The sequence below is a fragment of the Bubalus bubalis genome, chromosome 13 (assembly GCF_019923935.1).
Source record: "Bubalus bubalis isolate 160015118507 breed Murrah chromosome 13, NDDB_SH_1, whole genome shotgun sequence".
NCBI classification, from domain to species: domain Eukaryota; kingdom Metazoa; phylum Chordata; class Mammalia; order Artiodactyla; family Bovidae; genus Bubalus; species Bubalus bubalis.
The window spans coordinates 72,827,394-72,847,026 of NC_059169.1; the positions used below are offsets into that span (position 1 = coordinate 72,827,394).

At 40.1% G+C, this 19,633-nt stretch overlaps 1 protein-coding gene across 3 annotated transcripts in view; it reads right to left on the reverse strand.

Moving 5' to 3' along the window:
* The window catches only part of LRCH1 (leucine rich repeats and calponin homology domain containing 1), a 215,914-nt gene that overhangs the window by 86,186 nt on the left and 110,095 nt on the right, over positions 1-19,633 (reverse strand). The gene's annotated exons all lie outside the window — the stretch shown is intronic.

Sequence of the window (19,633 nt, forward strand, 5' to 3'; positions counted from 1 at the left end):
GTAAGTATTTTTAGAAGTTTTTATGCTCCTATTTTCCACAGAATCAGCAATTACAGTTGGAGATCTTTCCTGTGTTTGTCTGCCTGGAAACTCAGATTTACAGTATTCCCAGTCTCACTACCTCAATGCAGGCATCTAATCAGATTAACAGGTATTGCACTGGGAGAGCATCTATATACCATTTAAGCGATGTGCGGAAGGCTCTGCCCCTTCAGACACGGGAGCATTTGAAGTTACATGGGATTATTCCCACTGGCATTCTTCCAGGGTAGGTAACTAATTGAAAATAAAATTTAGGCTTGGGAGAGCATTTGTGGTTTCTTTGATGGGGATGAATGCTTTTTCTGCTAAAAGCAGCTGATGGAAGAGCCTATTTATTTATGCCCTACACATTCCTCTATTTATACTGTCATTAATCACCTGTAAGCAAATCAAGATGCCAGGACGAGTCATACTACGGCATGCCACAGGCCCGGGGCACATTTCCTCTATTTCATCCATCCATTCCCTCAGCCTGTACTCCGTATATTTTATCACAGGATGTTCCTGTATTACTGGTAATTTCCCCAATAGAAAAAGGAAATACACAGGCACACAAAAACCCATTAGCTCTCCAGCAAATATTTATAAAGAAGAGGAGAAACTGCACTCCCTTTAATCCCCTCCCTACTAGAGACCTCATCAGCAGCCAGAGCTTTCTAAAAACCACTCATCTGGCAGCAATTTTTCTCAATCAAATAAGTGCCTCAGGCCACAACCCACCCTCCCGGCCCCCACTTGTCTGCGGCAGCCCTCTGCACTCCCAACAGGCCCTCGGAGGAAAGGGGGTTTAAAAATAAGGCCCTAACAGCATCCGATAAGGTAATGGCCAACATTTATTTTCAAATCCAGCCTGGAGTCACATCTGAAAGCAATATTAAAAAAAAAAAAAAAGATTTTTTAAACTCACTCATTACAAAAGAGTAAATTAGTGGAGGAAAAGAGGGCCACTTATTCAGAAGTAGAAATTACAGACTCGGCCATGGTGGCCTGGGCCTTGCTGCCATCGCAGAGCAAGGGCTGCCCAGCGCCTCCCGTCTCTCTCCCTGTCCGGGCTGGGTGGACCTGGCGTCCGAGATGGAGATGATGCAGGTGGACGATGGTGTGAGGAGGGGCGGGGGGACGGGGGGCCCTGCGAGTCCGTGACTACTGCTAAGGCTTTGTCGTCATCTTTCTCAGCCGAATGACTTCTTCCCAGACTTAATGATCTGTTTCCCCGTTTCAGGATGAAAAAAGGCAGCTCACCATAATCTGAATGTTTTTGATAGCCTAAGTCTGCAGGCTAAATTTCTCGTCAAGTATCACTCCCTTCATTTAATTCCTAAATTAAAGAATTCACAAACCAAGTCACTTCTGTATGGTTTCTTTTAGAGTCTTATTTTAATACATTTTTGACTATGGCCTTCCTTATTAATATCAATACTTCCAGACCTAATTTTGGTATTTGACATTATTTATTATTGGTTTCTCAGTTATTTTCCTTAATGTATATGATAATAAAAACATGGCTATATACATGTGATTTTATTATCAGGCAGCATAAACATTTTTTATTCTACGGGAATATATCTTTTTTGTAAGTGAATGGGTTCACTTCAAAATGAAACATGGAATTTTCACTTAACAGAAAATAATTTATAGAAAGATTTCTATAACAGATTCACCTATGCAATTGGTAAAGAGGTCACTAACTGTGGAGAAAACCTGGGTTCAAATCTCATCTCTACTATAATTGTCTCTGTAACTTTAACCTCTCTGGCTTTGTCATCCATAAAACATAGATAATAATACTTACCTAATATGATGTATTAGTTTATGGATATAAAAGTGCTTGGCCCAACACCTAATCTGTACATAAAGGTTAAACCATACCCAACACCACTAATGTGGCAAAGCAATGGAAGGGATCAAAAAGAACTTAATTAGGTTTTAGCCATGTATTTTATTTCCTGATTGCTAAAATTTCAGCCACTGGTAAAATATGGCTTCTTGTTCTATTTTTTAAAAACGTAAGCCAGTTAAAGATGACCATTCAAAGGCATGCTGTGGAGAACCAGGCCGGGCTATAAAACTTCATGCCAAAACAAACCAAGTTACTTGTTCCAGTCTAAAGAACCAGGACTAAAACATGTCATCACACAACTGACCTTTTCCCTCCCATCTTCTCTAAGATCCTGCCATTTCTCTGGAAAAACATGAATACCCAGGGATCATCATCTCTATTGACTACTTGGCTTCCAGGGCTTCCCAGGTGGAACTAGTGGTAAAGAATCCACCTGCTAATGCAGGAGATGCAAGAGCCATGGTTTTGATTCCTGGATCGGGAAGATCCCCTGGAAAAGGAAATGGCAACCCACTCCAGTATTCTTGCCTGAAAAATTCCATGGACAGAAGAGCTTGGCGGGCTGCAATCCATGGGGTCGCAAAGAGTCGGACACCACTGAGCCTGAACACACACACATTCCAAAAAGGAACAGAAATAATGATGTGAAATCACTAACCATCACAAACCTAGGAAGAAAATGTCACAGACTGCAGAGAAAGGACACAAAGAAAGGAGGGTCAGTTTCATGGTGATAACGCCCCAGGCTCACCCGACGTGAGTCTCTGTGAAGGAAAGGAATAAACAAGGACACAGGAGTTACTGTATAACTGCTTCTCTGAATGCACTGTCTGTGCCTGAACTGCAGTGAAGAGCAGCTACTTCACTTGAGCCAAGTAAGCTTCCTCTTGCACAGAATACCTCTCTTAATTTTATGTTCTTTCTGCATACCCTGTTCCCCTTTCATCAAAGGCAGAGTAACTTTTTTTTCTGTTGTGCATATGACACTTGACTGTTAATTGTCTTCATGTCAACACAACAGTGAACAATACCCATAGAGAACGATTTCCTTTTTCCTGCTTGGTTCATTCTGAAAACCCACCACAGCAAAATTTCTCACCCTCACTTCCCCAAGTGACTTAATACTTCCCCTCTTGGCCAGCCCGCCCCCTTCATTCCCAACATCTTCATATGCCTGAAAAAATGACCAACAACAACCAGATCCTGGCTTTAAGTTGCCTGGAGATATCTTGGTCAACTTTAATTTTAAAAATATAAATTCTACAAATATAATTTAATTTTACAAATATTTTATATGGTATTTTTAGATAGAAATTTGAAACTTTGTATGTGCATAAAATCTGGGAGTCTATATTTACATCTAACTTTGAAAGGAGTTCTGCTACCTACCACTTGAGGATGACAATCATTTGAAAACTTAAAATGCTGTAAAACTAGAAACACAGAGTCATGGTTTCAAGTGAATCTTAAACCAGTTCTTGAACACTACACCAATCCATTTCACACCCTCCACATAAGGGCCATGCTTTGAGAAGGTAAAAGTGAACTTTAGAAAACTAAAAGAAAAGGAAGAAACAAAAAACGAGCAACTAACGCAGTTCAAAATTCAGGCAAATTGCTGCACCAGCCATTTTGCTGTGCATTTTTGCTGTGCATACCTGCACCATATTTGGTTTCTGCAACTGAACTGGTTTCCCACAATAACAGCCACCAGTATCCTCTTGAGTATAAATAAACTCTTGCTTAAAATATTCTGGTTTCTGACACCCCTAACGGTTAGCAGCCACTACCGATGTCTGTACTTAGATTTCAGAGTACAGTTATTGATAACTTGTCCCTTTCTCAGTTATATTTTCTCTCCTTTTTTCTAAGAGTTCAATTCTGAAACGACAAGGCTCTAAAAACTATTCCTTAAAGTTTCCTCTATAATATTGATCATGTCCTTCCTTCATTCTAAAATGGAGCTAAATGTTCAAAACCAAGGAAGCTTTGAATTTCAACGAGAACTGTACAACCTGACACTAGCAAGAATATTAATTGGCCGAACACCACCAGGGGCAACAACGTGGATTTGAGGTTTTAAGTATTAAGACTATAGAGGCCACAGCCTCCTGTAAAACACTGTCGCTGGCAAACAGGAAAATGATCCCTAAGTGGCTGGGAAAGATGTATCAGCACTGAAGAAAATTCTCCCACTTTCGAGAACCATCTTCCATGCAGAATGGACACCACCTTTCTGCTCCCAAGAAGGTGCGCCTCATTTACCTGCCTTCTCCTCTCTGCCACTCCACACCAAAACCAAGGAAATACATATTTTTTTTTACTTTAGCATTTTTCCCTATTAAAAAAGAAAAGGCTATTGACACTGATTTAAATGAGAACTGGCTGCTCAGATCAACTTCTACCCAGGGACACCGAGTGAACAAAACATATTCATAATGAAATTTAAAGTGCTTGAACAGCTTTATCATTTGAAGATGTGTGCCTCTCTATTTCCAGGAATTTTTGAATGTTTGATACAGGTAGACATGTAGGAATATAAGTCTCTGTACACCCTTTTCTTCCCATGTGTCCTTCCAAGGAAGTGAGCCTTCAGAAAGCTTCCCTCATGACAGCCAATAATAATACAGTTCCACTTAACTGTTCTGCTGCTACTGCTAAGTCACTTCAGTCGTGTCCAACTCTGTGTGACCCCATAGACAGCAGCCCACCAGGCTCCCCCTTCCCTTGGATTCTCCAGGCAAGAACACTGGAGTGGGTTGCCATTTCCTTCTCCACTACTACTCAACAAATCAGTAACATAGCCTCATTACTAAAAATACTATAGAATCCACTTACTTTATTCAAATACTAGACCTTTACTACTATTTTTCTTAACCCACATTGGAACTCATTAGACAAAGCATGCTACAAACTTAATTCAACAATTCAATGGACTTTTCTTACATGGTTCTTACGGATAAGGCATTGTGCTAGGCAGGACAACTATCATCTTATCTATATTCACAATAATCCTATAATAAAAGTATCAAATCCCCTTACTTTTCAGACGGGGGGCTTCCCCTGTGGCTCAGTGGTAAAGAATTCGCCTGCCAACGCAGGAGACACAGGAGACACGGGTCTGATCCCTGTGGCAGGAAAATCCCCTGAAAGAGAAAATAGCAACCCACTCCAGTATTCTTCCCTACTGCTGCACTGCTAAGTCGCTTCAGACATGTCTGACTCTGTGCAACCCCATAGACGGCAGCCCACCAGGCTCCGCCGTCCCTGGGATTCTCCAGGCAAGAACACTGGAGTGGGTTGCCATTTCCTTCTCCAATGCATGAAAGTGAAAAGTGAAAGTGAAGTCGCTCAGTCATGTCCGACTCTTAGCGACCCCATGGACTGCAGCCTACCAGGCTCCTCCATCCATGGGATTTTCCAGGCAAGAGTACTGGAGTGGGGTATTCTTCCCTGGAGAATCCCAAGGATGGAGCCTGGCAGACTACAGTGTATGGGGTTGCAAAGAGTTACACACAACGGAGCAACTGAGCACATGGGCACACACTTTTCAGATACAAAACTAGGTTATTCAGAGAATTTAAATCACTTGCTTCAAGTTGTCTAACTAACGAGTCACTCTGTGCTAAGATATGAAATCAGGCGGGCTGGGCTTCAGGTCAAAGTCTGTGGTTTTCCCTCAACACAATATAGCCTCTGCTCATTTTACTTTGGAATAAAAAATAAAGGAAAAACCACAGCAAAAGAGGCACAGATGTAAAGAACAGACTTTTGGACTCTGTGGGAGAAGGTGAGGGTGGGATGATTTGAGAGAATAGCATTGAAACATGTATATTATCATATGTGAAACAGATCACCAGTCCAGGTTCGATGCATGGGACAGGGCACTCAGGGCTGGTGCACTGGGATGACCCAGAGGGATGGGATGGGGAGGGAGGTGGAAGGGGGGTTCAGGATGGGGGACACATGTACACCCATGGCTGATTCATGTCAATGTATGGCAAAAACCACTACAATACTGTAAAGTAATTAGCCTCCAGTTAAAATAAATTAATTAAAAAATAATAAAGGCAAACCAAGAAAGCAGTAGGAAAAGGCCTCTGAATTTTAAGCAAGATGGAGTGAGGTGCTAGGCTGGCGATTCAATAACTGGTTTTATATAAAAAGCAATAGAGGAAAGGGTCAAAGATTGTCTCTGAGATTCCAAGCTGGTGGGTGAGGGACTGGAGAAAAGCCGTAGGAGCATGGCCAGGAACCAGGTTCCAAATACACTGATTTGGGAAAAAAAAAGAAAAGGCTCAGTTTAACACATGTTGAATTCTGAGACGTCAAAAGACATCTAAGAAAAATTGGATTTTAGTCAACTGGGAAAATGAGGACTAGCATTAAAATAAGTCAAAGTGACAGAGAATGTACTGGACACACACACATAAGGCATGAGGTCTGAGAGACAAGATTTAGGGACCAAATATGGAGTTTTGGGGAACACTAGCATTTAGGTGCAGGAAGAGAAAGAACATCCAGACACAGGAATAGAGAAGAGATAGAAAGGAGGAGAAGAGTGGGCAGGAAAGCATGTGACCAAACCAAGGAAAGAAGATGCTATGGCGTCAAATGTTGAAAGGAATCCAGTTAGTTTTTACACCTACTGAGTGCTGTGCTGCCTGAGTGCACTGATAAAATGTGAAATGCACAGGAATCTTAAAGCGTAACTCCTACCAAGACAGGCCACATCCCCCTGAGCTGTGATCCCCTACCTCCGACTTGAACGTGGATCAGGGATTTTAAGTGTTGGAACAACCAATATTTCTTACTGCGTTTAAAAATTCAGTGACTCTTCACAAAAATTTTACTGGACTATAGTGGCTTTACAGTGTTGTGTTAGTTTCTGCTGTACAGCAAAGTCAGTCAGCTCTATGTACACATATATTCAGGCTTCCCAGGTGGCTCAGTGGGTAAAGAATCCGCCCGCAGTACAGGAGACGTGGGTTCAATCCCTGGGTCAGGAAGGCCCCCTGGAGGAGGGCATGGCAATCCACTCCAGTGTTCTTGCCTGGAGAATCCCCATGGACAGAGGAGCCTGGCAGGCTGCAGTCATGGGGTTGCAAAGAGTCAGACGCGACTGAAGCAACTGAGCATGAGCACAAGGAATAAAGAAAGCGAGACATCCTGTATAGGTCTTATCCTGTAAGGGGGAATGAAGGATTCCAGACTGGTGGTGATAACTCTTGAAACAAGTGTCTGCAGATTTGGGCACCGCTGTCAGATGCTCAAAGGCTGCCTCTGCCAAGGCCCTAGGCTGTTCTCTCCTGATCCTGAGGTCACAGGGTCTCTTACTGGGACTAACGCACCCGAGGTATCAGTTTTCTCAAACTCCCTGAAGATCACCCATTTACATGACTGGCCACACAAAAGTGAAAGCAATGTGCTGCCTTTAAAACACTCCCACTATCTCTTTGGTCTTCCTCACCTACTACATGCAAATGGCCTCTCACAGTCTAGAATACAGGATGTGAAAGAAGAAGTTTCCCAATCCCTACTGAACATCTCTTTATTTTTTTTCTTCTACCTATGAGTGCATGCGTGCTCAGTCACTTCAGTTGTGGCCTACTCTTTGCAGCCTTCTGGACTGCCAGGCTCCTTTGTCCATGAGATTCTCCAAGCAAGAAAACTAGAGTGGTAATATAAATGCTTCAGTGTTACTCTCTCAAATCATCCCACCCTCACCTTTTCCTACAGAGTCTAAAAGTCTGTTCTTTACATCTGTGTCTCTTCTGCTGTCTTGCATATAGGGTCGTCATTCAGTTCAGTTCAGTTCAGTTCAGTCACTCAGTTGTGTCTGACTCTTTGTGACCCCATGAATGCAGCACACCAGGCCTCCCTGTCCATCACCAACTCCCGAAATTTACTCAAATTCATGTCCATCAAGTCAGTGATGCCATCCAGCCATCTCATCCTCTGTCATCCCCTTCTCCTCCTGCCCCCAATCCCTCCCAGCATCAGAGTCTTTTCTAATGAGTCAACTCTTCCCATGAGGTGGCCAAAGTATTGGAGTTTCAGCTTTAGCATCAGTCCTTCCAATGAACACCCAGGGCTCATCTCCTTTAGGATGGACTGGTTGGATCTCCTTGCAGTCCAAGGGACTTTCAAGAGTCTTCTCCAACACCACAGTTCAAAAGCATCAATTCTTTGGCACTCAGCCTTCTTCAGAGTCCAACTTTCACATCCATACATGACCACTGGAAAAACCACAGCCTTAACTAGATGGACCTTTGTTGGCAAAGTAATGTCTCTGACCATCTTTCAAAAACCACCACAAGATTGCAAGGTAATTAGCCTCCAATTAAAATAAATAAATTAATAATAATAAAAAAGAATACTGGAGTGAGTTGTTATTTCCTCCTCCAGGTGATCTTCCCGATCCAGGGATCGAACCCGCATCTCCTGTGTCTCCTGCATGGCAGGCAGATTCTTTACTGCAGAGCCACCAGGAAAGCCCCTCTTCTACCTACAGTCCTGTTCAAATAGTTCACAGAGTGACACAGTTCTTGCACATGGTAATATAAATTACTTGGCATATCAGAAAAAACTGAAAGTAATTTTGATACAGACATAAACTACGTGGGGGGTCTTGGGGTCTTGTCTAGCACATCCTTCCAGATGACCTCTGTCTTTCACTGACTTCAAGTTATTTTAGAACTCTGTGTTTGCAGAAATGATCATAGTGCAAATCATTTCTGTTCATAGAAATATAGATGAATCATGATGAGTGCAGAGGAGCTGCAACTGACTTCTGCCCTCTGGATACTGACCAGCTTTGGAACTATTTGTCAATTCATTTCAGCAAGTCTGCTAGAGTTTGTGTGTGTGTGTGTGTGTGTGTGTGTGTGCGCGCGCGCGCACACTGAATTTTCCTTTAAACAAAATAAAACGTTCAATCAGTTCTCCATCAATTACTGGGTTAAACAGAATCTTTCACAGATGTACATTTTACATTTGTATGAGAGTTATGATTTTATCTTTTTTTTAAAGAATTATCTTTAACAGGTGATTAGTTTTAACAAGAAGAAGTCTGGTGGTGTTTCACCAATAAAATCTCAGTACAGACAATTCAATTTCAAGACACAGCTGCTACAGACTTTTGGTCGAGGTGATTCTTTTCCTCATTATGTAATACAGAGCTCTCAGAAACTGAAAATATCCCCCACCCCACTCCAGAGAAAGTTCAGTCTTACTAAGGAGCTCGGGAGAAAGAAACAATCTTAAACCTGTCTACTAGCGAGTGATGCACTTTTCACTCTTTGCACTTTTCAGTACTTGTTTGTTTCTCAAAATGAATTGCCTATTTTAATTAATCATTAATAATAAATAAATACATATTTAAAATGTGCTAAATAAAGACTAAATCAGCCTGGGTGGCAGCTCTGTGAACACACTGTATGCTATAGTGTTTCCCAGGGCCTTTCTCTTCTCCACTCACATTTCATCTTATCTTTCAACATATCCAGTCCATACAGATTCTTTGGCCTCTGAACAAGACATCATTAAGGCATATGCTTTTTAACCTCATTCTCTTTCAGGCATGAGGTCAGTTCCTAAAGGGTTCTCTAGGTGATACAGCATTCTGCTAAATCAGTGTTTAGAAACAGATGTTCTGAAAAGCACTTTCTAGGAGATGCTCATACACAGACCTCACCAAAGAAGGGGGCTTCCCTATAGCTCAGTGCAGGAGACCTGGGTTCGATCCCTGTAGGGAAGATCCCTTGAAGAAGGAAATGGCAAACTACTCCAGTCTTCTTGCCTGGGAAATCCCATGGACAGAGGAGCCTGGTGGGCTGCAGTCCATGGGGTTGCAAAGAATCGGGCACAACTGAGTGACTAACACTTTCATTTTCACCAGAGAAAGGAGAAGAGTTCTGATAGCACGATACATGGACTTTTCTTAAGTAGGCATACCTATTACCATCCAACAGAAGCTTTTCCATAGAATGTATTTTTAGGAAATGCTGGTGGCTGAGTGGTAAAGAATCCACCTGCCAATGCAAGAGACATGTATTCGATCCCTGGGTCTGAAAGATCTCCTGGAGTAGGAAGTTGCAGCCCATTCCAGTTTTCTTGCCTAGAAACTTCCAAGGACAGAAGAGTGGCCAACTACAGTCCATGGGGTTGCAATGAGTCTGACACAACTCAGTGACTAAACAACAATCTTCTACTTACACCCTAATGAAGCTAATGGCATTCACTGTGGTTGGAAATAAGTAGCTTCTTTTCTCCTAGGGAATTTGGCAAGCAGATTTTCTCTGGTTCTCTTATTCTCTTTTTATGAACAGAAGGACTACTCACTCAGTAGAATGGATCGATTTTCTTGTATCATTTTCCCATCCCTTTCTGCGAAGGTTTGCCAGTTGCCAAATGGAGTTTCAGAAAAACACTGCCTGATTCCAGGAGGATAAGGTAGATAAGCTGAGATTAAAAGATAACACAGTTCCACACAATCCAACTCTCAAAATGACCCAAAGCTTCTAGCTATTTGGATCTCACCATTCAGAGAATAAGCATAAGAAAAAAAGCAAGGGAGTTCCAGAAAAACATTTATTTCTGCTTTATTGACTAGGCCAAAGCCTTTGACTGTGTGGATCACAATAAACCGTGGAAAATTCTGAAAGAGATGGGAATACCAGACCACCTGACCTGCCTCTTGAGAAACCTATATGCATGTCAGGAAGCAACAGTTAGAACTGGACATAGAACAACAGACTGGTTCCAAATAGGAAAAGGAGTACGTCAAGGCTGTATATTGTCACCCTGCTTATTTAACTTATATGCAGAGTACATCATGAGACACGCTGGACTGGAAGAAGCACAAGCTGGAATCAAGATTGCCGAGAGAAATATCAATAACCTCAGATATGCAGATGACACCACCCTTATGGCAGAAAGTGAAGAGGAACTAAAAAGCCTCTTGAAAGTGAAAGAGGAGAGTGAAAAAGTTGGCTTAAGGCTTAACATTCAGAAAACGAAGATCATGGCATCTGGTCCCATCACTTCATGGGAAATAGATGGGGAAACAGTGGAAACAGTGTCAGACTTTATTTTTTGGGCTCCAAAATCACTGCAGATGGTGACTGCAGCCATGAAATGAAAAGACGCTTACTCCTTGGAAGGAAAGTTATGACCAACCTAGATAGCATATTCAAAAGCAGAGACATTACTTTGCCAACAAAGGTTCATCTAGTCAAGGCTATGGTTTTTCCTGTGGTCACGTATGGATGTGAGAGTTGGACTGTGAAGAAGGCTGAGCGCCGAAGAAGTGATGCTTTTGAACTGTGGTGTTGGAGAAGACTCTTGAGAATCCCTTGGACTGCAAGGAGATCCAACCAGTCCATCCTAAAGCAGACCAGTACTGGGTGCTCATTGGAAGGACTGATGCTGAGGCTGAAACTCCAATACTTTGGCAACCTCATGCGAAGAGTTGACTCATTGGAAAAGACCCTTATGCTGGGAGGGATTGGGGGCAGAAGAAGGGGATGACAGAGGATGAGATGACTGGATGGCATCACTGACTCGATGCACAAGAGTTTGGGTGAACTCCAGGAGTTGGTGATGGACAGGGAGGCCTGGCATGCTACGATTCATGGGCTAGCAAAGAGTCGGACACGACTGAGCAACTGAACTGAATTCAGAGGGATCATCTCATGGCATCTGTTCTGACAGTCCATCTGCTCCAGAGAGTATAAAGGTATTCCAAGAAATGACAGAGGATGAAATACAAAGCCTTACAGAATAAACTGCCCTCTTCATAATGAGTCCTCCTGAACCCTAAGCACCCAATCCCTCAACTCTTTGTAGATAAAGAACTACAGAATACATATTTATTCTTGACTTTATTTCTCATCCCTGAAAAAAATGTCATTTGAGACTATTACATATGCTGAAACTCTTGGCTACATTATTTTATCAACATTTCTCCTTCCTAAGTTCTCATAGCACAAGCATTCTGTTCAGAAATAGGATAATATTTTTAACACCGTATTCTGCAATGTTCTAGCCACTATAGCATACATTTTATTACTTTTGAACACAAAGTGATGCATTTAGATCTGGATCGGGAAGCCAAGGAAACCAATACTGTGTCTCTTTTTCTCAAAAACAACTCTTAACAAAAATTTTATTTGTCCAGTTACTGTAATTGTTACTGCAAGCAAGTAAGAATGCAAAGAGAACCAAAGTGAAACCCTGGGTTGGCCACTAGACCTCCAAACTGCAGTCAAAACCTACTTCCTTAGAGCCCTAATTTCAGGGAAGAAAGTATGGAGGATGCCAAAAAGATTAAAAAAAAGGGGGGGAGGACAGAGTTCAACAAAGACAAGATTGGAGATTAGGAAGTCAAATTGTCACAAACTTCAATATAAAGCCAAAAGGAACAAGACTAGTTCTCATCAAGTTTTTTAATTAAAAAAAAAAAAACTCAAAGAAATTCAGTACCATAGAGTCCTCCACAAATGAATGAGTTGCGTTCCAAAAGTGCATTCCTGAGTCTAATTTGTTCATAAGACCAATAAAGTTAGCCTGGGTACCCAGCTAACACAATTGGCTATATGGTACTGCATTGTAATAGGCTTGCAGTACCTTTCACATAAATAATACATAAAAAACAAACACAAAAAAGAAAACATTTTTAATCTTACAGTACAGTACCTTGAAAAGTAAAGGAGAACAGTACAACAGCTGGCATACAGGGGCTGGCATCGAGTAAGCAGGAAGGAAGAGCTACAGACTAGAGGAGGGGAGGAGGCGGGAGATGCTACTACCGTACTCTATACAATACTGAACAGTACACAAAATTGCAACCATCTGTAGAGGATGCACACACATGACAATGTACACCAGACACACAACCCATTTACGTGATTGAACATGCGAACACAAGTTCGCATACTTGAAAGTTTGTAACTTGAAGTTTTGCACTTAGGGAGCTTACTGTATTGATTTGTTTTTAGGCAACCAACAAAGTATACCACTGGAAGCAGAAGAGAGTGCATCAGGTTTCACTAATGAGTCAAAATGCACAGTTCTTATGCCATGCATCTCAATCACTAAGACTCTTTTCCAGTTCGGAATCTCATGGTACTACCATTTTTCCTGCTTTCACAGTATTACTGCACTTTCACTCTTGATATGTAAAAGGCATATTCATGCTTAAAAAAATATTACCCAAATATAAACAAATGAGAACTAACAAAGAGACAAAAAATGTGAAAGAGAGAATGAGAGGTCTAACATATAACCAACAGGGAGTACACTAAAAAAATAGAAGTAATAGAGAAACAGAGGAAGGTGCAGTATTTAAAAAGGTAATAACTATTTTTTGTTTTTAGAATTGATGAAAGACATGAATCTTTAGACTTAGGAAGCAAAATTAAGTGTACAGTCAGATAAATCAAAATAATATATCTCTGTGCATATCATAGCATAAAGTGCAGAAACACCAAAGATAAAGATATGAGAAGAAACCAAAGGAAAAAATATAGAAGATTTTCTACAAACTTAAAACATAGTAAAACAGAGGCCAGAAAATCTAATATCTTTGAAACACAATAGAAAACAGCTGTCAACTTAAAACTTTATATTAGTACAAATGAAAATTTTGTATAAATAGTTGAATCTTAAAAATGAGTAAAGAAAGTCATTTCAGAAGAAGACTGCACTTAAGTACTCTCAGTGAATGCAATACTGAAGAATGCATGTTATAAAAGAGGAAACCCCTAAATAAGTGAGATGCAAAAGCAACAGGAAGTTACACTTAGTGGGTTTACTAGAATCCAGTCCACAACACTTAGCATACATTCCTTCCAAGTTCATGTGGAATATTTATAAAATTAACTATGCGTGGGCTATAGAGCAAATATCAACCAACCTAAAGAAACAATGTCAAACAAAACATCCTCCAAATGCAATGCAATTAAAAATCAGTTTTAAAAGACAACTATTAAAATCTGTTCTATAGAAAACTCATGGGTCAAAAATGAAACACGGGAAATCAGAAATGATTTAGGAGTGATTTTTTTAAATACTATATATCAAAACTTCTGAGAATCACCAAAACTTTAGTGCTAAAACATTAAAAACAGAGAAATCCATGGCCTTAAATGCTCCTATAAGAAAAGAACAATAACTAGAAACTCCATAAATTAAAAGACTAAAGCTATTAGAAAGTAGACCAAGGGAAATATGACAGTATCAGAAATTCATGAAAAAGAAAATATCAATAGAGTTGGTCATTGAAATTTTAAAACATACACAAAAAACAAACTTCTGAAAATAATAAATAAAGGGAAAAAGAAAGGCACAAATTTATAGGCATTAAAAAACTTTAAAGCATGGATATAGTAGCATGAATATTTTTAATTCCCTTATTTAAATATTTAGGTTGGCCTACTGGAAAATTCTCTATGTTTTAATTCATAAACTATGTTTACAATTCTGAAATGGTCCAAAGGGCATGGACTGCAGCAGAGCACAGTGTTAAACAAGATGACAACAGGGAAAATGCTGAGCAAATAGTAAAGGCCACAGAAATAAGCTTCCCTAATTCCCGTGATTCTTATTTACGAAATAATGTGTTTTAGGGATGCATCACTTTCCTCTCCCATCTCAAGTAAAGAGTTGTTGAAGGGCTCAAACATGACAGTGTAACAGCTCACATTTAGCTGTTAAGAAGTGATGAGGTGGAGGTGATGATCATGACAATGGTGAAAGTTCTTCCAGACTTCCACACCTCCTTTCACGTGTTTACGTTCTGCTTTTCTTCCTTTTCCTCTCTCCATCTACGACACTTGTTTTAAGACTTGGTAAACTGTAACGTTCTTGGAGGAACTATAAGCTTGTTGTTGATGAAATGGCAATGTTTCAAAGAGCTTTGGTCCATCCGATGAGAAACAGAAATGTAATTTGCAGCATGTTCATTTGGGGCTTGCAGAAAAAACGCTGAGAATGAACATATACAGGAAAATTTATACAGTGCATTGGGAGAGAGTGTTCATCCTATTTTCAGAAAGCAAATCTGCAGCACAAAGATCTTAGAGATTTTATTAAGATCAGAAACAGAACTGAAAACAAACCCAACAAATTCTGACAGCAGTCTAGCTGTCATAAGCCATAATGCCCCTTTTGTGTTCCTCTGGTTTTTTTTTTCATACAAACACTGATTTAAAACCACGTCTGTGATCAGGTGATATGTAGAATGGAAAAATCCCTTATGGAAGTCTTGCCAAACTTAGGCTATACCAACAGGAATGGAGTCTGATAAGAAATACCTATTATGAACATATTCACATTTAATAAAGCCCTTCAACTACCAATGCTAATAACTTTCCCGGCACAATAATTTATAAATATGAACTAAAATTTTTAAGGGCTGTTGCTTAAAGGTTCCACCTTAAAAACAAATGCCCAGTAAGTGCATTAGAAAAGGCAAGGCTTAAACCCCAAGTTGCTGCTTCTACGACGGGTGACTCTGATGACCACTTTCTACTCCAGCAGTCTATGGAAAATATTTTCAAATTTTAAGATGATACTTCAAAATTCCAACACGGTTTATTGTATTTTGGTGTCTTCCTGCTGATCAGTCATTTCACAAAGCACAACCTAGTTACCAAAGGCAAGTTCCAAATATATATATGCTATGCTAAGTCACTTCAGTCGTTTCCGACTCTGTGCGACCCCACAGACGGCAGCCCACCAGGCTCCCCCGTCCCTGGGATTCTCCAGGCAAGAACACAGGAGTAGGCTGCCATTTCCTTCTCCAATGCATGAAAGTGAAAAGTAAAAGTGAAGTCGCTCAGTCGTGTCCAACTCTTAGCGACCCCATGGATTGCAGCCTAACAGGCTCCTCCGTCCATGGGATTTTCCAAACAAGAGTACTGGAGTGGGGTGCCATTGCCTTCTCCGAAATATATATATACACACACATATATATGTGTGTGTGTGTGTGTGTGTGTGTGTGTGTGTGTGTATGTATATATATACACATATATATGTGTGTGTGTGTATACGTGTGTATTTATATATATACACACATACCTAAATATTCTCCTTTCCCCTTTGAACCAGATATGATTTTCATAAAAGAGCAATACAAGTCTGAATGAGGAAAAACTCCTATGATCTTCATAAAAGAAAGAGTGATACAAGCTTGAATGAGCAAAACTCCTCTCCTTTTTCCAGTTTAAGAAGACATCACCCATTTTCTCTGTTTCTAGAAAGACAAAAATACTATCCTATAATTGAGAGTTTCTTCAGGAAGGTCAATGCAAGGAGAAGCTGTGTTTCTCAGGGATAAAATTAAGATTCTGAGAAACAATGAAATTAGTTTTTGTTCATAACAAAAACTATAAAATCTATGCTTTCTAAGGCAAACCTAGCATGCAGGATGCTTCCCCCAAGTCCTTCAAATAGAGAGCTACAGTCTGAGGATTAAAGATTATTCTCCAAATGAGCCCCCAAAGGAATGTGGGGATACAAGTTATATACGGCCATCAGGAAGTTGGCTCTTTCTGCACATTGTTAAGCAGCCAAAAAGGATGCCAGGCTTCAGAAAAAGCAGCCAATAAAGATTCCTTGTATGGTGTGATAACATTCTGCTCAAGAGACAGCCCCCCTTCTTTACAGGCAATACCTAAGATGCTGGCAGAGAAAGGGGCTTCTAATGAATAAACCAGCTCCTGGCTCTGCGCGTTTCACCCCAGAACAGTAAAACCACTAACCAAGAGTTCTGGAAATGCTATGATCAAATGCTGTGAAGAATGTGCCTTTTGGGGGCAGCTTCTGCTCCCCCAAATCTCTGAGATGAAACGTTGAAGCTAAGCTCCCTATTCTTAGTTTCATTCACAACACCCAGACACTTGCCAAAAGCTTTTCTGCTCTGTGTTCTTCTAAAAACTTTCTAAGGTACATTTTCTTCAAGAGTCTCATCAACAACAACCTCTCCAACTGCTTAAAATAAGTTTTACACTTTGTGAGGTCTTCCCGTGTACCAGGTTCAAAGTGTTTGTTCCGATATAGGAACAAGTCTTGTTTAATCACTTATATTGTTCTTGGCCACATTTCTTGGATTAAGACACTTTCTAACAGGAAAAGACACAGTGGCACGTATATTAAATCAACATAACCTTTTGTTGTAAACACCAAGAAGAAAAGATTACAAGTCCAGTTTCTTCAAAGGCACACTACATAAACAGCAATAAAGTAATGTTTTCCACAAACAGGACATTTCTACGGCAAGAGCAAAAATAGGAAACGCTGAAGTGTTTTTAACTGTGTTTTACAGTAAAGGTTTTCTTTCCATGTACTAATTTAACCCATCTCTAGTCTAAGATGGGAATTGGGTTGCTGGCACCAAACAGCCATTTGACATTTAAAGACAATGTCGCTGAGAGATCCTACCAGAAGCTGCAGACGCAGTGACACACACCACCATCACCTCTATTGTCCTCATCACCAGCGCCATCAAATATTTATGACCGTTCACTCGGCTGGAATATGCAATGCATCCCAGAGGGCGTCATCAATTTTGAATGGTTCCCATACATTCAAAGTGGCTTCACAGGACACGTCTCTTGTTTTGGAACACACAAAAATCAGCAATTTCTCCATGTGATTTATTTTAAAAGAGAAAACAATTAAAAATACAGTGAGACCATGTGTAATGTTATGCACAGAAACATGAAATCTGTGGAATCTGAAAAGCAGCTTCTCTGTGCTATTTTCTTGAGCAGCACTTTCTTTCTAGTTAATAAAAATAAGAGTAAAATCCTAAGTGTACTATGGAAAAGAAAGTGTTTGGGGTATTTATTGATATAGTCTGCTGAACTTGCCTATCCGTTAAAGCTATTTCAGACCGTGCTATATCTGACCCAGTCTACACTGTGCACTCAAAAGTAATTTACAGGATTTTATTAATTTTCTGAAATGTATACTGACTTCCCCAACACATCTAAATTAGTTACAGTTTAGATTAAATGCTTAATTTGATTAAATGCTTCTATCTAGAATATATCTTTTCAGATGCTGTATGATACCACTTATATGTGCAATCTAAAACTAGTGAACATAATGAAAAAGAAACAGATTCACAGATATGGAAAACAAACTAGTGGTTACCAGTGGAAGAGGGCATGGGGAGGGGCAATACGGGGCTAGGATATTAAGAGCTACCAACTATTGGGTTGGCCAAAAAGTTCATTCAGGTTCTTCTGTACCATCTTGCAGGAAAACCCAAACAAACTTCTTGGCCAACCCAATATTATGTATAAAATAAATAAGCATGAGTTTCTCAGTGGTCCAGTGGTTGAGACTCCAAGCTCCCAATGCAGGGGGCCTGGGTTCAATCCCTAGTCAGGGAACTATACCTCACATGCCTAAGAACCCACACATGGCAACAAAGATCCCATATGCTGCAACCAAGACCCAGCACAGCCAAATAAACAAGGTGTAGAAAATAAAATAAAAAAGCTATGAGGATATACTGTATCACACAGGGAATATAGCCAATATTTTATAATAACTATAAATGGAGCATAACCTTTAAAGATTGTGACTCACCGTGTTGTACACTTGTAACATCTAACACTGTACATCAACTATACTTCAACTAAAAAATAATCACTCCATTAGATGGACTATTAAAAAAGAGCTTTCTGCATTGGCATAATATTCAATTTGTAATTATCACACACACACACACAAAGCCTGGATTGAAAGGGGATCAGCAGCTCTCCTACAAAGCAGCACTTTTTGCAGCATCCTGAGCATCTTGCCTCTTTTCCTAGTAAGTGGATTGGCAGCTTCTCTCTGAAGGCCAGGAGTCAAGAGAATTCTACCATGCCTCTTCACCACACCCATTCATTTTATTTTGTTGACTTAAGTTTTCATGAGAAAGACACGAAAAGGCCACAGTGCCCAACCCTGGTTGTTGTGAAGAGGACATCTGTCATGATCACAGACAAACACAACATTCTACATTCCTTCTGGTTACCAGCTGCCTTCAAAGTCGGGGTGGTGGTGGCTGGGAGTGGAGATGGTAGCCTGAAGACAGGAAGAACTCACACAGACAACACTACTATCATGGGATGTCATTACTCAACATCTCTTAGAAGACTTACCATTTAACTAGATGCCACTGGCATTTTCTAGATATTATTGTATTACACATTTATAGATAAACAGATGTGACAGTCACCCACCATTTCAGAAGCTACAAATAAACCATTTAGGCAAATTTAACATTCTACCTCAAATCTCTCCCACAAAGGAAAAACTCAGTTCCAAAGGTCTTATTCCTAGAATTTTCATTTCAAAAACCTAATAATCAAACAGGAGTTAAAGGCCTCATAAATGAATAGAAAAGATGACCATCTCCTGCTCACTTTAAAAATTGCCCTGTGTTGCTATTTTAGGTGACATTCTTAAAGTAAATGTGATAGAAGTCACCAAAGATAATCACATATGTACATATAGCACCAGAGTTTCAAAGATTTTAGAGGAAACACATACATATTTCATATACCTTGACATATTAAGAGTATCTCTGAAAAGTAAGAGATATATTTTTCTTAATTTCCTCCATTTATTTACCAATTCCTTTGAAGAGTTATGATTCAACACTAGAGAATATGTCTTAAAAGATGGTAATATTAAAGTAGGAAATGTGAGCAAAACAAAACAAAACAAAATAAAAATGACCTATATAAA